Below are 17,063 nucleotides of genomic sequence, written 5' to 3'. Positions count from 1 at the left end.
CTCCGCACAGTTTGTGTGCTCCGCACAGTTATTGTGTGCTCCGCACAGTTTCTGTGCTCCGCACAGATTGTGTGCTCCGCACAGTTATTGTATGCAACTGTGCGGATTGTACACAATAACTGTGCGGAGCACACAATCTGTGCGGAACACAGAAACTGTGCGGAGCACACAATAACTGTGCGGAGCACACAAACTGTGCGGAGCACACAATAACTGTGAGGAGCACACAAACTGTGCGGAGCACACAATAACTGTGCGGAGCACACAAGCTGTGCGGAGCACACAAACTGTGCGGAGCACAGAAACTGTGTAAGTGAATAAATCGAGGTTTTCATTGTTATTTTTGCAATCTAAAGTGTTAATATGTTAATATGTATACTTAAAACATCATTTATTTGTAAAGTAAGATTAGATCGAGTAAGTTTCATCAAAATGAAACTTAAATGACTTTCATTAGACATTCAAAATCTGAAAGCCGCTCGTGCCGTGCAGCTACTGTGCGACCACACATTAAGTGTGCTACCACGCACACTCAGCACAGTAGACTGTGCGTGGTACCACAGCACCACACAGTGAAAAGTGGTACTTGACTCATCACTAGTCAAGAATTCAAAAATGCGGTGGAAATTTGTAGCATAAAGTCATCTCTAGCTGCCTACAAGCGACATGAATGTCGACTAGATAATTTTTGGTTTAAAGTTCTTGCGGATTCGGGAAAAGAATTCTCAAACTTAAGAATTTAAAAAAAAAAATTAATTCTATCACATGGCAATGCAACTCTGGAGCGAGGATTTTCTATAAACAAAGAGTGTCTGATTGTTAATTTAATTGACGAAAGCTTAGTGGCACAGCGAATAGTGTACGACGCTATTTTGAACGCTGGTGGGGTTTTAGGGGTTGAAATAAATAAATCACTCATCCAGTACGCTCGAAACGCGCATGGACGATACGTCGAGAACCTAGAGCAAAAGAAGAAGGAAAGGGCACAAACGGACGATGCCAGTGCTATAAAAAAGACAATGCATCAAGCACTCAAGGAGTTAGAATCAGTAAAAGCCAAAATTCTCGCAGATGCTCAAAAAGAGGTAGCATTGATTGAAGAGAAAATGAATAATTTGAATAAATAAGCTGTTCAGCAATCTTATAAAAACGTTTATATTGCTTAATAGTTTTATTTTTAAATAATAGATTAGGGTTATTGTATTTGATTCTTGTTTATTTTTCTCTCACTGTTCAAATGCGAAACTAGAACTCATCCGCCGATATCCGAAAAAATACCAATAAATCTCATGGCTTGTTCAGAATAAATTCAGAACTTTTTGTATGGAAAAATTTGCCAAATAAAAAGCGTTCATTCAATCATTAACAGTGAATCAAAGTTCAACCAGTGAAGTCAGTCTGTATTATGAAATATATCGATAACATGTAGCTTTGCACTTTCTTACTAATTACAGACAAAGTTATAAATACTATTAGAGTTATCTATAAAATTGTTTAAAAAAGCCTTGAAATTTTAGTATCGCACAAGGCTATCAACTACGGGCAAATGAAGTGAAATTCACCGGGAAAATCCCTTAAAAATCCGGGAAAAAACCGGGAAAAAACCGGGAATTTCAAATTCTGCTTCGAGTGGCCACCCTGAATGCTGGTCAATCCAACGTTTAATGCTGTCAATTACATCTTTCGACAGCTTCTTGGGTTTAGTCCCACCACGTTTTCTAGCTCCCACTACACCGGTCTATCTCACTTTGCGCAAGATGCTGTACACCGTAAAACGGTTCAAACCAAACATCTCGCATATGTTTGGCACCGTTTGGCCCCGTTCATAAGCAGCAACAACTCTTTTTCGGTCTTCCAGCGATGTAGCTCTACGTTTGGAAGTTGTTGGCTGCTCTTCTTCGTTATTACTACACGGAACTATCGCTTGTTCTAACATGCCTAAAACACATATTCTAATCGTTACTAAAGGATAATCACGATTCCCGCATTCAATACTAACTTACCTTTCTATTTCCGAAGATAATCACGTTCTTTTGATGTAATACTTTAAGTATTTTTAACTGTTGAATGACTGCCGTGGTTTTAAGGTAGCAGTTTGGTTTTGGTTTGATTTGCAAGCGTAAACATTAGGCAATATTTATACGAATTTGCAATTTTTGTTTACCGCCCACGATCGAGTGCTCAAATTGCTTTAATTAATGGTCCTGCAGTGTTAAAGCTTCATTCGAAGAATTAAACTGCGTATTATAAACTACGCAATATAGAAAGATAGGGGTACATGTACTCTGGTGGTCATAAAAATAGGAACTTTTTTCTGTGACCGAAAGACATAGTTCTTGTCAGAAATATTTGGTAGCCCTGAAAAGGACTGTTTAAGTGGTGTATGGGAGGTGGTGTTGCGGTGTTCCACAGAGCGAAAACACTTTCTGACAGTCAATGTGTTGACCGTTATTCGCTATCACTTCCTGACAGCGTTTGGCCATATAGCCGATGAGGTTACGGCATTCGCTTCTGGGTATGCGTTTCCACATATCCTCGCAGCGTGTCCATAGATCATCGGCTGAACGTGCAGGCTGGTTCTTAAGCTGATGCTTGAGAGTTGACCACAGATTTTCAATCGGGTTGAGGTCAGGACTCAACGCAGGCCACGGTAGAACTTGCACATCCTGGTTTGCCAAATAACATTTAACTGTTCGCGATGTGTGCTTAGAGTCGTTATCATGCTGAAAGATGTAATGCTCTTTATCTCCGAATTTTTGTCGGGCGTATAGCAACATCTTACGACTAAGTATTTTTCTCTTCTTTTCCTTTCCAAGTTCAGTGTCCCGTTGATACGGAACAAAGGACCCGGGCCGTGCCAGGAGAAGCAACCCCACACCATTACGTGGCCGCCTCCGTGACTTAGGGTTTTTATCGTATTTTTCGGATGATACGCCTGATTAGGAAGGCGCCAGACGTATTTAATGTCGTCCGAACCATCCAGATTGATTCTGGACTCATCCGAAAAAAATGATTTTGCTCCACCAAAAGATGAATGCAGCTAAATGTTCTTCGGCAAACTGAATGCGCGCTTCTACGTGGTGCGGCAGCAGCTTACGCACCTTCCGCGGTCTCCGGGCACAGAATCCAGCGGCGTGTAAAGGGCGAGACACCGTTTTCGCTGAAACTTGCAAACCAATCTACTGCTTGATACGAGCGCAAGTTTTGAAAGGACCCGCCCTGATCATCTCAACAATCTGCTTGTCAACGTCGGCCGTTGTTTTTCGCGGACGACCTGTGGATTTACCCGTAGCCTCGCTACGAATGGCGTTGTCCACAAACGTCCGCGAACGGCCGAACGCCTTGCAGATTGTCTTGATTGGCACGTTCTTACGATATAGCCCCTGAATGTGTTTTCGCTCCTCTGGTGTGCAGTGCATTCCGCGACCCATGATGATTTTGTGGAATTTTTAAATAGCAACCTTTCACCTTGACCACTGATGGAAGAATGAAGCGCAACATGGTTTGGCTCTCCTTTTATACTACCGCAAAACGCTGCCGGCACTCAAAACTCAGATGAGTAGCGCACCAAAAATGAGAGTATAAAAGGCAAACAAACAGCGATTGCAAATTCAGTACGCCTCGAAGTGTTGAGGTTCACACGCCTAGTGCACGCAAAAAAATAAAACACAAAAATTTTTTTCCTATTTTTATGTCCAGCGGTGTACATGTACATGCTTATGATAAAGCCTAGATTCCGATTCTGACAGCTGTGCGATTGAAAATAACTATTGTGATATTCATTTGGACAGAGTAGCTTACACCATCTGACTTGTGTACAAGTGGTAGACAGTGCCCACCCGCTGCGCAAAGCGATCGAAAACTTCTCAAACTCAAACTGCAAACATATTTCACAGCGCATGGCTGTGAAATATTTCGCATTCAAAATTGTTGCAAATTTATAAATGAAATATTTAGAAATTTTCACCGTTGAAATTTTTGGATTGCTATATTTCTTCGATCGGAATCCAAGCGTTTTCCCTGACATTTCTGCTCGCTTTTTCGATCGCTTTTGGTGGAAAGCGATCGAAAATCCGAGCTACAAAACTGCTCGATTTTGTCGTGCGGGCAAGTGACATTTGATCGAAATTGTTTTCCCATATCTGCTCGATTAGTACTCAATACGCTTGAAATTTTGGATTAGTATGTGATCAAGTGTGTTGAAAGCGCTAAAATTTGGTGAGTTCGTAAATTAGACGTTCCTCTATCGATGGACGATGCCGTCGAGGTAATTTTTCATTCAAAGCTATGGTTTTTTGATGAAAAACAAAAGCTAATTTTGTGTGACGTTATTTTATATAAAAAAATATTATTTAAGTATAAAATGGGAACATGGCCAACTAAAACGATAGGAAACATCATTTCCGAGCAAATGTAGAAGAAAGTAACGAAAAAGCCGCATCACAGTTGATTTTAAAGGACTTTTTCTGAATTCCCTTACACTGGTGCAGTTTAAGGGAACCCAAGTGACAATTGCTCGAAATTGTTTTCCCATATCTGCTCGATTAGTACTCGATACGGTTAAAATTGTGAATTTGTGTGTGATCAAGTGTGTTGCAAGCGCCAAGACTTGGTGTGTTGGTAAATTAGACGTTTCTCTATCAATGGACGATGCCGTCGAGCTCATTTTTCTTCATAGCTATGGATTTTTGATGAAAAAGCGGACGCGGGTCACATTTAGCCGAAGGAACTCGCGGGCCACATTTAGCCCTCGGATCATCAGATTGACATCTCTGTATTAGAACATCGCGACATTGATCGATGCAGGCGGTTATTATGAATTTTTGTATTGTGTTGTACCGTAGCTAGCGCGACAAAATTTTAAGAGCACGCGGTGAGTGTATGTGATGGTGAGGGAGTGGGAAACGAAGACAAAATTCGCTGCACATAAACACAAACATTCTCAGTGCACGGGGTTAAACTGCGAATACATACAGGGATTTCTCTCCAAATGAAAGCTGTCCACAATCTGTTGGCAATCCTCGATTTGAAAATCACGATTATTTACTACTTGCAAATAATTAATCTTGTTTTTTGGTACTTTGTCCATTTCAATTATACAATAGTCTTCTTCGAAAACACACTTCAGATGCGGCACGGTTTGTTTTGATTTTGGGTGGCACGTGTATCACTGGACTGTAAGAACTGAACCATGCTGTAAATGGAACTTGATTTAATAGTCAAACAAAATGGATACTCACAACAAAAAGTAAAAATATTTTTGTGCTAAAAAAGGAACAAACCCCTAAAAGATAGACCCTTCTTTAGATTTTTACTGCGCCTCCGCAAATAATGTATCGATTTATTGCTCGTAGTAGTTAGAAATCAGTAGTTAGAAATCACTCATCAGAGAACGAAATTGAAGTACAGTAGAACGTCGATTATCCGGGCAGCTCGGGACCAGACGATTGCCGGTTAATCGATTTGCACGGATAATGGTCCAAGAAATGTCAATTTCATATAAAATTATAATATTCTAGTTTTATGATTAATTCGCTTTGCATCAATCACTTAATCGTTAGTAGAATATTATTTTAATAAAAAACTATAGGTTTAACAACTGTTTTTGAACAAAACTGAATTTGGAAAATATCAGTAGACACTACAGAGCTGCACAAAAACACTAGTTGCCCACTTGACTATCGCTGCAAATGTTCGCCGTACGTTTGAACAGCTGTCACATTTATGCGCACGGTTAACCCGCCTGCCGGTTAATCCGCCCCCGGAGAATCGACGTTCTACTGTAGTTATAATTGTTAAGAGTATGAAAACAAAAACATTCCAAACAATAGTCATAGTTCAAAAACATTTTTTTGATTTCGAGGAAAAAATTTTTAAACCATTCCTTCTAAAATCCAAGTGTTTCATTGTAACATAAAATTCACAGCCATCTTTCATTTCTGGTTTAGTCAATATGCTATGCATAATATGCAAGGCATTTTTGGATCGTTCCGCCTTAGAAAAATGCTATGTATAATATAGGTGACGAACAAATAATTTAGTTTTCTATATCTTCTTCCCTAAATACTTCGTTCTACGTAAGAACACATATTCTATACATAGCCATCACAATCTTCTTATGTGATTAACGATGCACCGTTTTCAATTGCTGTCATAAGCTCGATTTCATTTTGAGGATTTGTTTGTTTCACGGTATTCTTCCATTTGCTGATCATATTCTCAATGGGATTGAGAAATGGCGATTACGGTGAAGATATAGCAATTTGTTGTTTTGTTGTGTTATCAACTCTTTAATTTTTTGGCATTTGTGAAATGCTTCGTTGTCCATAACCATCATAGGTGCATGTATACTTTTTTAGACCATTTTCACTTGCAGCTTTGTTAAAAAATCCTTTAAAGAAATGCGGTTGATGGCTGTAGTCTTCGCATCATAGTGAAATATTCCTTGCCTTGTCATGGCAGACGCATTCAGAATGTTAATTATAATAACTACTGCCGGTTTGCCGGTCGATGCTCTCATGCTAACATTCATTTCTACTTCATTTATGTATATTATGTTTAACACGCTCATTTGGCGAGGCAATGCCATTATTTGAATCGCCTTATCTTTGCGTACTTTAATGTTTGAAAATGCGTTTCTTTTCTCTGGCTGTCGATGTACACGAATGCAGGAATAATTAAATCCTTCAATGGCTCTTCCTATTGAGGTAATGCTAACGACTACACTATGCTCAGTGTCTTATTTTGTCGTATTTTACGTTTCATATCGTTTCATACCTCCTCGTATTCCAGGTTCTATTTCACCAATCAATGTAACTTTTTGTTAAATTGTGTACACCTTGTTACGATACAAATCGAACGATGTACAAATGTTTGCAATGCTTAGTCCTTTTTCATAAGCTGTTTTAATTCGTTTGCGTTCTTGTTTTGTTGTTGTACAATTGTTACGTGTTCAAGTCTGCATCGATTCATCCTGCTCACTATTGTCGATATCCATATCAGAATCAGTCATGACTGAAACACATATCATAAGGTTATTGTCCAATATACAAGATCCAGTACAAAAAAGTGAACTATTACCTTTGCAAATAGTTTTATGTCTTATGTACTCTGCAATATGTTTGCTATACAAAATTACACAAGTATAGAACCATCGGGAAACTATCACATTTCACAGATCAAATAGTTAAAACTTTGAAACATCTGGTTAGAACAGCATAGTAATTAAACCCATTTGTAATTATGATGTAGCAAATGCAAAGATAGAACTTAACTGTAACTTATCGTAAACTGTAACAACTCCAGACGCATAGGTCATAAAATCTCAAATTTGTTTAGTAACGTTCTAAAAACGCGAAGGGTTTGAAGACAAACATAAGAAGGCGAAATATACCCGTCAAACATTGCGAGGGTTGCGAATGATATCATCTGCTCAAAATCTTACGGTATTTCAAATAATCTTTGATTTTTATTCATGGATTTTTTTTCAGTAGTATTTGTCAAAAAGGTCACTATTTCAAGTTTTGTGGATTTGTTAAAATAAAATGACAAAATTCAGGAGTTTAGTAAGCTACAATTTGCACTGGTATACCTTCTCTTGGGGTGCTATAATTATAACTGCTAAAACTAGCCCGTCAAACATTGCGAGGGTTGCGAATGATATCATCTGCTCAAAATCTTACGGTATTTCAAATAATCTTTGATTTTTATTCATGGATTTTTTTTGCAGTAGTATTTGTCGAAAAGTGGATTAAATTTTTGTGGATTTTTTAAAATAAAATGATAAAATTCAGGAGTTTAGTAAGCTACAATTAGCACTGGTATACCTTCTCTTGGGGTGCTATAATTATAACTGCTAAAACTAGGGGTGAAAAAACTGCCAAGGCTCGCAAGCACTTTAATGCGATTTAGTGTGTACCCAAGTGACATTTGCTCGAAATTGTTTTCCCATATCTGCTCGATTAGTACTCGATACGCTTAAAATTGTGAATTGGTGTGTGATCAAGTATATTGCAAGCGCCAAGACTTGGTGTGTTAGTAAATTAGACGTTTCTCTATCAATGGACGATGCCGTCGAGCTCATTTTTCTTCATAGCTATGGTGTTTTGATGGAAAACAAAAACTAATTTTGTGTGACGTTATTCTATAAAAAGTGGGTATTTTTAAAATATATAATGGGTACATGACCAACTATAACAATAGGAAACATCATTTCCGAGCGAATCTAGAAGAAAGTAACGAAAAAGCCGCATCACAGTTGATTTTAAAGTACTTTTTCTAAATTCCCTTAAACTAGTGCAGTTTAAGGGAAGTTTAAGGCTCCAGGCCCAATTTGCTCGAATTCCCGATTATTCGTGCTATAAAATATCAGTTGGGTAAACAAAACAACCCAAGTGACATTTGCTCGAAATTGTTTTCCCATATCTGCTCGATTAGTACTCGATACGCCTGAAATTGTGGATTTGTGTGTGATCAAGTGTGTTGAAAGCGCCAAGATTTGGTGTGATCGTAAATTACACGTTCCTCTATCGATGGACGATGCCGTCGAGCTCATTTTTCATTCATGACTATGGTTTTTTGATGAAAAACAAAAGCTTATTTTATGTGACGTTATTCTATAAAAATGGGTATTATAAGTATAAGTATAAGTATAAAATGGCTACATGACCAACTATAACGATAGCAAACATCGTTTCCGGGCGAATCTAGAAGAAAGTAACGAAAAAGCCGCATTACATTTGATTTTAAAGGACTTTTTCTAAATTCCCTTAAACTGGTGCAGTTTAAGGGAAGTTTAAGGCTCCAGTTTAAGGGAATTTGCTCGAATTCCCGATTATTCGTGCTATAAAATGTCAGTTGGGAAATGACAGCACTACAATGGCTGGTATTATTGAATCCGTTCGTAGCGGGAACGTACGGCGTTCACATGAAATTCTGGGAATGGCAACACATTTCTTGAGCCCGGCCCTACAAAGCCGCGGTGATTAACTGTAGCAACCATCTAGTACGTTAGGAAAATGAGTGTCGGGACGTACGCCGCCGCTACGAACGGATTCAATAATACCAGCCAATATAACCGAACATGTCAACGCCTACTTCCGAACAATTCTATATCTCGCTGAAAGAGTCTATTATATGCCTGAACGAATCTACAACTCGCTGAACATGTCTATATAATCCGCGAAAACCCTGTAATTCTGATGAATAATGAACCAAACAATTGTCGGACTGTATCTGTTCTTTCATCTGATTGAATGAATTTTCGCATTGTTTTGTTCACTTAAACGGTACGTCGGTTTTTAGTAAGTTGTTTATAGGATACAAAACTGTACCAAGGTTTTGAAAGAACCGCCCGTAATAATTGCCGATAAATAAAGCCGATAAATGATCAAACTTCATCCTTATTCTTCGGTTTATAGCTGCCATTTTCTCTGCGATTTGCGATGCGATGCGATTTTTGTCGATTACATAACCGCAATGCTTGATCGAGTCAATGAAAAATTTACACTTGTTCTTATTCACGCGTATTCCGCAGTCGTTAAGGTGCCTAAAAACTTATTCTAAACGATTGAAGTGCACCTCATTACTTTCACCTGTAATTTTAATGTCGTCCAGGAAAACACTTGCCCCTTGTATGCCTTGGAGTGTTGCCTTGGAGTTCTTCATTCTTCTCGGCCAAATTGCAGGGGCCGATACTACACCATACATAAGGCGATTTGGGCGGTACAGGCCACGATGAGTCGATAACGTAAGGATCTCACGATCTTCTGGGGCGTCTTCGTTGCAGTAAAGTAGCAACTTTATTCGGTAAAACAGGAGCAGATCCGCTCACAGAAACATTAGTACGATAAGAAGAAGCAGGAGTAGCAGCAAAAGAATATGTATCAGAAGAAGCTCCAGTAGCACGATAAGAAGAAGTAAAAGCAGCAGCAGGTGCATAAAAAAAAGCAGGGATAGCCGACACTTTACTCGAAAGTCCAGCATTAGCACGACAAAAAGAAGTAAAAGCTGCAACAGTCGTGCAATCTGTATAATTAGCTAGTGTATTAAAATCGCTCTTTGAAAATGTACTATTCCAATCTAACGTCATCACTTTAAGCCATTCTCGACCCAATAGTGGATGACTCTACGACGTATAATGGCAATTTCCGAATTTTCTCATCCAGCGTCACTGACGCATCGCATATACCCAACACGTTTATGCTTGATTTGCAAAAGCTTACTAACTCTGTGTAAAATTTCCGACAGCGCGATAACCCTCTCCGAACAAATATCTCGAATCTGTAAATTGTGTGTTCCTTGGTGGTTAATAACATAATTTGCGTGTACCGCATAGGTTTTTCTTATCTTAAGTGTGTTGGTTTTAGTAGAGGCAGCCTTTTTTAGCCACACCTTTGCTAAGTGCCCTTGCAGCATGCAAAAGGAGCACACAGTGTGTTTGTGCTTGCACACATTTGCTAAGTGCGTTTTATTCCCACAACGAAAACAACTAGCACCGGGCGCCGTAGCATTCTGTTTTGCAATATTTGGCCCTTTTTTATCTCTTCGCGGTTGATGAACTGCATGTAGTTCTTGTCTAGAAGATCCACCTTCGATCTCCGTACTCCCCTTCCGCGAGAGCTCCATACTTACAGCAATTTCAGGGAGAGCAGCAGGGAGAGAGAGTTGGCCACTGAAGCGTTTGGACGTGTTTCTGCGTTGCTCCTGTGTACTGTCTGTTTTTGGTGTGATTTTGGTTTGAAATCGTTCGTTTTTGAGTTTGTGAAGCTGTTCCTGTCGCAAGTTTTGCTGTGTTGCTGTGTTGAAGCATTTTGTTCCTGCATCGTACGAGAATTTCTACGAGAACGCGTACCTGAATTGTATTTCTACGTGATTTCTGTTTCATCGGCGACTGCGGTTCAGTGTTATTAACCCTGCTTAATACACTCAGAGAGTAATTCACACCAGCTCATCAATCAGTGTCCTCTCCGTTCACTCTCACTGCTCACCTAAGTGATCGATACTCTCTCTCTCATAATGGACTGTGCAATCTGCTCTACTACTATCAACAAAGATCCGGTTGTTTGTATTGGCAATCTTCCTTTTTCGGAGTGCAATTCTGCCTTTCATCCGGAATGCATTAAACTTGCCGCCACTTGTGTTAAGGAGGTGGCACGCAATCGTGGTCTCTGCTGGATGTGTGAGAACTGCCGTGACTCGAGATCAGATTTTTTCTCATCAATTTCGTGCTTGATGAATACACTGAAAGATGAGTTGAAAAATGCAATACGGAGTGAGCTTGATCAAAGGATATCTCAGCTGGATCCAAATAGAGTGATGCCGCAAGAGCGTGAGAAAATCGCTCCGACTGTGAGTACCATCTCTCTCACCGATAAAACATTCCACCGATACTCCTATGTCACCAACACCAACTCCCGTCAAACAGAACTCACTACCACACTCTCAATCGCGTATGCTCTCTGATAATGACCACATAAATCCAACACAAGCAATTCTTCACACCGGCACTGCCAATGATCACATCAACACAGACACCATACAATTCATTCCTGCACCTGAGCCAAAAGTTTGGATGTTTGTAACTAGGATTGCACCCACTGTAACTGAGGAGAACATGAAAATGTTCATTCTAGGAAGGTTAAATTGCACTGACTGTTCGGTGAAGTGTGTCATACCAAGAGGTCGCGTTACAAGCTCACTAAAGTATGTGTCCTTTAAGATCGGCATTCCATCGGAGTTTGGCGAGCTCGCTTTCTCTCCTTCAACTTGGCCATGCGGATTTGTTTACCGCCAGTTTGAATTTCACCAACGTATACAGAAACAATTCACACCAACACTCCCGGTATCTTGCTTTCCTGCTTCAAACAATTCAACTGCTAGAAGTTTCTCAACTACTAATTCTATGCATAATGATGTCAACTGCATAAATGTGATCCCCATGTTCCTACCCGCGAGAGCTCCATACTTACAGCAATTTCAGGGAGAGCAGCAGGGAGAGAGAGTTGGCCACTGAAGCGTTTGGACGTGTTTCTGCGTTGCTCCTGTGTACTGTCTGTTTTTGGTGTGATTTTGGTTTGAAATCGTTCGTTTTTGAGTTTGTGAAGCTGTTCCTGTCGCAAGTTTTGCTGTGTTGCTGTGTTGAAGCATTTTGTTCCTGCATCGTACGAGAATTTCTACGAGAACGCGTACCTGAATTGTATTTCTACGTGATTTCTGTTTCATCGGCGACTGCGGTTCAGTGTTATTAACCCTGCTTAATACACTCAGAGAGTAATTCACACCAGCTCATCAATCAGTGTCCTCTCCGTTCACTCTCACTGCTCACCTAAGTGATCGATACTCTCTCTCTCATAATGGACTGTGCAATCTGCTCTACTACTATCAACAAAGATCCGGTTGTTTGTATTGGCAATCTTCCTTTTTCGGAGTGCAATTCTGCCTTTCATCCGGAATGCATTAAACTTGCCGCCACTTGTGTTAAGGAGGTGGCACGCAATCGTGGTCTCTGCTGGATGTGTGAGAACTGCCGTGACTCGAGATCAGATTTTTTCTCATCAATTTCGTGCTTGATGAATACACTGAAAGATGAGTTGAAAAATGCAATACGGAGTGAGCTTGATCAAAGGATATCTCAGCTGGATCCAAATAGAGTGATGCCGCAAGAGCGTGAGAAAATCGCTCCGACTGTGAGTACCATCTCTCTCACCGATAAAACATTCCACCGATACTCCTATGTCACCAACACCAACTCCCGTCAAACAGAACTCACTACCACACTCTCAATCGCGTATGCTCTCTGATAATGACCACATAAATCCAACACAAGCAATTCTTCACACCGGCACTGCCAATGATCACATCAACACAGACACCATACAATTCATTCCTGCACCTGAGCCAAAAGTTTGGATGTTTGTAACTAGGATTGCACCCACTGTAACTGAGGAGAACATGAAAATGTTCATTCTAGGAAGGTTAAATTGCACTGACTGTTCGGTGAAGTGTGTCATACCAAGAGGTCGCGTTACAAGCTCACTAAAGTATGTGTCCTTTAAGATCGGCATTCCATCGGAGTTTGGCGAGCTCGCTTTCTCTCCTTCAACTTGGCCATGCGGATTTGTTTACCGCCAGTTTGAATTTCACCAACGTATACAGAAACAATTCACACCAACACTCCCGGTATCTTGCTTTCCTGCTTCAAACAATTCAACTGCTAGAAGTTTCTCAACTACTAATTCTATGCATAATGATGTCAACTGCATAAATGTGATCCCACCAACACACACAACACAACATAGTCCATCACCGAGCCATCATCTTAAAAATGCAAACTCACCTGAAACTCACCTGACTCAAAATAATTCCTCCGGTTCGACTTTTTTAAGCCAACATTAAGTCATTCAACTTTACCTATGGAGCCAGTACTAAACACATTCAATATATTTTATCAAAACGTGAGAGGCTTACGTACTAAAACCTCTGAATGTTTTGCTAATACTGCAATCGCCGACTGGGATGTTATCGTTCTTACGGAAACGTGGCTAGATGACAGCTTTCCATCTGAGCTTTTGTTTGATAACAACCGCTTTAATACATTCCGTACGGATCGTTCTGCAGCAAACAGTAACAAATGTAGAGGTGGTGGTGTCCTCGTTGCGATCAATGCAAATTATGCTTCCTCTCTGTGCTCGACAAACACATCTACAATTGAATGCCTTTGGGTTCGAGTAAAAGTTCTTAATGTTTCGCTAATCATCGGATCATTTTATTTGCCTCCTGATCAATCAGCCAACATGGACACCATAAATGCATTCTGTAATTCATTGCACTTAACGAGAGAGAAATATAAGAATGACTTTTTTATTCTGTTCGGGGACTTCAATCAACCTAACCTTAAGTGGGATATCAACGGCAAATTTCCGACACTGAATCTTATGCTTACCCGACTATCCCCTACCAGTCAAGCTCTACTCGATGAACTAAGCTTTGAAGGTCTTCGCCAACTTAACACTATTCTAAACCACAATAATAATATGTTAGATCTAGTGTTTGCGAACGACAAAGTTACTGATTACATAAGGCCAATCGAATTATGCATCGAAATTATTGTTGAACCTGATGGACATCATCCAGCTTTACTTACATACTTCACGCTCCCGCAATACAGTGTACCGTCATCTCAACCCCCACGTCAAGCAGATTTCAATTTTAGACGAACTAATTTCACTGATCTCGTTTCTGCACTTAACCAAATCAACTGGGACTCTACCGCTGATTATGACGACATCAACGACAGTGTGGCTGAATTTTCTTCTCAAATGAATGAACTGTTTGAACAATTCATCCCACGGTTTAATGTTCGTGCTCATCCACCATGGACCAATTCTGCATCGACTAAAAAACAGCACTAATCAAATAAATTTTGCTCGCGCCTCAAAAATATATAAGCAGCTGAACCGAACCGCCTACGCCAACTACGTCAGGAAAATTGAAATCAATATCAAAAGACATCCCACATCATTCTGGAAATTTGCTAAAGATAAAGAATCCTGTGGACGACTTCCTTCCTCGATGCAGTTTGAGGGAAACACCATTACCGGAGACGAAGAGTTTTGCAATGCATTTGCCTCATATTTCTCTTCTGTGTACACCAACAATTCCTCGGTACCGTCTAACTCAACATCGGCTTTATCCTTCATAAATGATGAGGTTAATTTATGCACACCACTAATCAACGATGATGAGATGGAATCTGCTATTTCGTTGTTGCAGCTTTCCTACGCACCTGGGCCTGACAATATTCCCAGCGCAATTCTCATTAATTGCAAGGCTGCTCTCATTCCCATACTGACCAAACTATTCAACAAATCCTTGCAATCGAAATGCTTCCCGCGTCTTTGGAAATCATCGTGGATGTTTCCTGTTTATAAAAAATCTGACAAAAGTAATGTGTGCAATTATAGAGGAATTTCAATGTTATGTGCGTGCAGTAAACTGTTTGAAAAGATAATGTCTCGTCATATGCTCCAAGCCTTTTCACCATTAATTTCTAATGTTCAACATGGCTTTATGCCGAAACGATCGATTGAGACCAATCTAATATACTTACTTAACTTTTGCCACTCCTATATTGACAAGGGCTTACAGGTTGACGTCATTTATACTGACTTCTGCGCTGCTTTTGACAAGGTCAACCACTTTCTATTGCTATCTAAATTATCAAAGTATGGTGTTCACACAAATGTTGTTGAGTGGTTAAGAAGTTATTTAACTGATCGTTGCATTAACGTTAAGATAGGAACTAGTTTATCTGCCACATTCCATAATTTATCTGGTGTTCCTCAAGGGAGTATATTAGGACCTTTACTATTTATTATATTTATTAACGATGTCGTGTTTGCTATTCCTCATGTTAAATTGTTATTATATGCTGACGATCTAAAAATGTTCCTACCTGTTAAATATTCTGACGACTGTGAAATGTTACAAGACTCGTTAAACTATTTTTCTGCATGGTGTTTTAATAATGAAATGTTACTTAATGTTAGCAAATGTAGTTGTATAACATTCTCAAAGAAAAAAATCCTATTATTTATAACTACAAAATCAATGAAGACAGCGTTCCACGTTTTTCTCAGGTTCGGGACTTAGGAGTTATTTTAGACAGTAAGCTTAGTTTATCTAGCCATTATCAAACTATCGTCACTAAAGCTCTTAAATTGTTAGGATTTGTCTTACGTGTCTCGGCCGACTTTAAAGATCCTTTCAGTTTAAAAACATTATTCTGTTCTTTAGTCCGTCCCATCCTGGAATTTGCCAGTGTAGTTTGGTGTCCCCATCAAATCACATACATAGATAAAATTGAAAAAAATCAGAAAAAAATCACACGTGTTATGTTTCATTGTCTTCCCTGGTCAAACCAAATTCCACGTCCTTCGTATAATGTTCGGTGTTTACTATTTGGCTTAGAGACTTTACAGCATAGGAGAACTACGGCTCAGATAACTTTTATGCATAAATTATTAATTGGAGATTTTGATGCACCTGATATTTTAAATTTTATTTGCTTTTCTACTCCCTCTAGAGGTCTTAGAAATAGAGAGCTACTAAGAAGCCCTTTTAGATCGACTGGTTTTGGTGCCAATGATCCACTGCTCAAAATGATTGATGTGTATAATAGGTTAGGGTTATCAGCAGATTTCAATCAATCCGTTAGTCAACTGCGTCAGCATATTCAGGTTAGTTCTAGGGCCATACTTTAAACTTGTACTCTGTAAGCATTAAGTTTTTTAGGCATACTGCCCGATAACTTTGATTTAAATAAATAAATAAATAAATAAATTTCAAGTGCCTTGCCCAGCGTTAGTTCCCGTTTTTTCAGTAGCCGATCACGGATATCGCCACGTTTAATCCCCAAGACCAATTGATTCCGCTTTCTGCAGATACTCTCCAAAATTGCATTGTAACAGCAATCTTCAGAAGGGCAAACAAATATTCTTGGGCAGTCTCTTCCGCAACAGCAGCATTTTTGTCTCCCTGTCGGCGACAATTGAAACGGTGGTTTTCTGCGATTCCTTGTGGCTTCGGGATAAAAAACGTTTCTAAGGTTGAAACAATTTCACCGCTTGTTTTTTTCCTTGGAAAATCCGGGGCGACTTTATCGCAGATGATGTCGTACGTTTACGGACCCATGTAATGCGAAAGGATTTTTTTTCATCTGTTCATCTCTTACTCCATATAGCAGGAATGTGATTTCCAGCCTCTCTACCCATCGCTCCATTTTGATTTACTTTTATCAAATGGGTCAATGGCAAAGTTTGGTGGCTCCGAACGGGTCTGGCAGCTGACTAGCGCCATTGGATCTATGGATGCGGATGGTTCTGAGTTAAGAGTTTTGCAGCTATCTTCTGGAGCCGCTTCTGATTTTAGCAAAGTCATTTGAAAGCGATTCCGGGTTTTTATTGAATTTACCTAGCAATAGTACCTTGTACATATTATATTCGTTCTTTCAACATGAAATTATTTACTTACTAACTTACTTGTCAGGCGCTACAACAGCTTTG

General features: G+C 39.6%; 1 protein-coding gene across 1 annotated transcript in view; it reads right to left on the bottom strand.

Moving 5' to 3' along the window:
* LOC133392901 (uncharacterized) overlaps nucleotides 1-17,063 on the bottom strand; it is a 590,816-nt gene that overhangs the window by 223,912 nt on the left and 349,841 nt on the right. The gene's annotated exons all lie outside the window — the stretch shown is intronic.

This window comes from Anopheles gambiae, chromosome 3, assembly GCF_943734735.2.
Source record: "Anopheles gambiae chromosome 3, idAnoGambNW_F1_1, whole genome shotgun sequence".
Taxonomy (NCBI): Eukaryota; Metazoa; Arthropoda; class Insecta; order Diptera; family Culicidae; genus Anopheles; species Anopheles gambiae.
Note: the sequence above shows the minus strand (reverse complement) of the source record. Positions and strands in the feature narration are given on the sequence as shown.